Genomic DNA, 3,241 nt, shown 5'->3' on the forward strand with positions numbered 1-3,241 from the left:
ACCACCACCACCACAACACCAACAACAACAACAACAACAGTCGATACTTCTCATCCTTTGCACTTCGTGGGTTCCGAATAAATTAAATCGAAATTCCAGCCTGTTCGATGATGATGATGATGATGATGATGATTATTATTACTTTGTTAAGATCTGACGGTTTTGAGGCGGTGTAAATGAATTATTGACAGCTACTGTACTATTTTATAACCCGTGTAGTAGTGACAATAGTAGCAGTTGTAGCAGTAGTAGTGGTAGTAGTAGTAGTTGTTGTTGTAGGTCCGCATTGTGTGTCGGGTATGGAAGCTCCCTAACACCGCTTCCTGAGATACTTATTTTGCTTTTTAAACGTTACTATCTTCTTAGGCGTTACATAAATCCTTCATATATGACCATACTCTGCATAGCTATGGGAAAAACGATACTACTCACCTGGTTTTGAAAATAAATCCCCGAGGAAGAGGTGTTAGGGAGCCTCCTTAACCTACGAGAATACCGGCCGTTGTCGCAATCCCAGGCTCAGCTGAATGTGGACCCTGTGGACTGCAGGACTTACCCATCCCAGTCCACCATCCGCCTTTCGAGGGATAGGGAAGGGACTGTGGGACGTTGGTATACCCGGACAGCTCTTCCGCTCAGTCATATCAGTGCCACCACGTGAAGGCGCCCCATCCAGCACTTATGGGTAGGCTGAGATAAAAAAAAAAAAAAGTATATATATATAGGACAGTTAACCTCTTCACATCGATGACGTCATTTTTAGCTTATTAATACTACCGCCAGACGATTTTTATTTTTTAATTTGCGGAAAAATCTCTCGTGCTGAAGAGGTCAACGTCTGAACGCACACCCCGAGGCGGAGAGTTAGCTATCTGTGCTGTCTGTCTGTCTGTCTGTCCTGTTGCTTAGATTTCACTCTGCTTAGATTTCTAGATTTCTGGGCAGAGAGAGAGAGAGAGAGAGAGAGAGAGAGAGAGAGAGAGAGAGAGAGGGGGGGAAGAACAGACGAAAAAAAAAGTAACTGTGAAAGGAGGCGAAATAAAAAGAGACAGAGGAAAAGAAAAGGTCAGTAAGACAGGGAGAGAGAGAGAGAGAGAGAGAGAGGGAGGGAGGGAGGGGAGGGTTAGGCAGGGAGGGCATGCAGAGGTAAGGTACGGAAAAAGAGAGAGACAGGAGAGGTGGGAGAGGAAGGACGAGAGATGGAGAGGGAGGAAGAGAGATGGTGCGACAGGGGTGGGGCGAGGTAGGGTGAGGCAGGGGTTGGGTGAGGCAGGGTGAGATAAGGGTAGGGTGAGGTAGGGTGAGGCAGGGCTAGGATGAAACAGGATGAAACAGAGCGAGGTTGAGGCAGGGATAGTGCGAAGCAGGGTGAGGCTGAGGCAGAGGTGGGGTAAAGCAAGGCTAGGGCGAGGCAGGGTGAGGCAGGGGTAATACGAGACAGATTAAGGCAGGGATGAGGTGAGGCAGGGCGAGGTAGGGTGAGGCAGGCAGGGTGGGTGTGTCTGCCGGATAGAAAGCGCGACTCTCTCTCTCCCTGCCTCCCAGACACATGACGTCACGGGAAGGTCGCGTCCTCAGGCAGACTGGACAGGCAGGCATGCAGGCACGGGGCAGGCAGGATGGTATGCGGGTAGGCAGGGACTGCATGCGGGTAGGCAGGGATGATATGTGGGTAGGAAGGATGGTATGTAGGTAGGCAGGGATGGTATGTGGGTAGGAAGGATAGTATGTGGGTAGGCAGGATGGTATGTGGGTAGGTAGAGGGTAGGCAGAAATACAGAGAGGTAGACAGAGAGGCTGGTTGTCAACATCGGTAGGCAGGTATACAGGCAGGGAGGTAGGCAGTATGTATGTGGGTAGGCAAGGGTGTAGGCAGGTAATGTAGGCAATGTTTGGGTTAGCAGGATAGTATGTGGGTATACAGGAAGACAGACTGAATGCTAGTAGGCAGGCACGAGGGTATGTGGTAGGCAATGGATAGGCAGAAAACTTGGTATGTGGGTAGGCAGGAAGGTAGGTAGGTTGGCCTGTAAGAAGTGAGGTAGGCAGGAGGGTAGACGGTCATGCAATGAACAGGAAGGGCGGTAGACAAGTTGGTATGTAGGTAGGCAGGCATGCAGACAGGCAGGCAGAGGGGTAGGTGTGCAGGTAGGTCGGCAGGCAGAAGGTAGGAATGTGGGTAGAGAAGCAATCAATGGGTAGGCAGGAGGGTATGTGGATAGGCAGGAAGATAGGTAGGCTTGTTTGATGGGAAGGCAGGGTGGTAAGTAGGTAGTAAGTAGGTAAAGGAGGTAGGTAGCTAGGCAGAATGGTAAATAAGTAGTAAGTAGATAATGACGTGGGTAGGAAGGAAGGTAGGTAGGTAGGCAGGATGGTAAGTAGGTAGTATGTAGGTAAAGGATGTCGCTAGGTACGTAGGCAGGAGGTTAGGCAGGGCATGCAGGAAGATGTACCCTAGCCGGAAGAACGGGTGGTGTTTAGGCAGGATGAGTGAAAGGAAGGAAGGAAGGAAAGGAGGAAGGAAGGGAGGATGACAGAAGTGGAGGTATAGGTAGGTCAGTTACGAGAGAGAGAGAGAGAGAGAGAGAGAGAGAGAGAGAGACAGACAGACAGACAGACAGACAGACAGAGACAGAGACAGAGACAGAGAGAATTCAAAACGGTGAGATAGGTAAAAGGGGAGAGGGAGGGAGGCGGTGAGGCAGGTAGGGAGGGAGAGGTAGGCAAGGAGAGGCAAGAGGGGTGAGGCAGGGAGGGAAGGGTGAGGCAGGAGGGATGAGGCAGGGAGGGAGGGGTGAGGCAGCAAGAGGAGTCAGACAGTCTAGTGTGCTCTCAGTCAGACTTGGATATTCGTGCCGTCAAGAGGTGCTCCGTTCTCTCTCTCTCTCTCTCTCCTTCCCTCCCCTCTCTCTCCCCACTCCCCTCCCTCCCTCTCCCCTCCCCCACACTCCCACACCTCACATTTCCCAAACATTCAGACGTAGTGTTGGAATTTACTTGATCTTTCACGTCCATATTATTAGAACTGAGTGAGCTAAGTGTGAAGACCTTCCTAAACAGATGAGGGTAATTTATGAAGCAGGTGTAATTGCTAGATGTAATTAGCCTGCATCCCACATTACAGAGCGTAGGCAGCAGTGATTCAGAAAGGTCAGGCATGCTGTGTCAACATTAAGTGTTTCAGAATTTATCATCAACACTTCAGGCCCTGTTCATATCTTTTCGTTCCCAGTTTTAATAA

This window comes from Coenobita brevimanus, chromosome 43, assembly GCF_032717465.1.
Source record: "Coenobita brevimanus isolate Jiangsu-jjx chromosome 43, ASM3271746v2, whole genome shotgun sequence".
NCBI classification, from domain to species: Eukaryota; Metazoa; Arthropoda; class Malacostraca; order Decapoda; family Coenobitidae; genus Coenobita; species Coenobita brevimanus.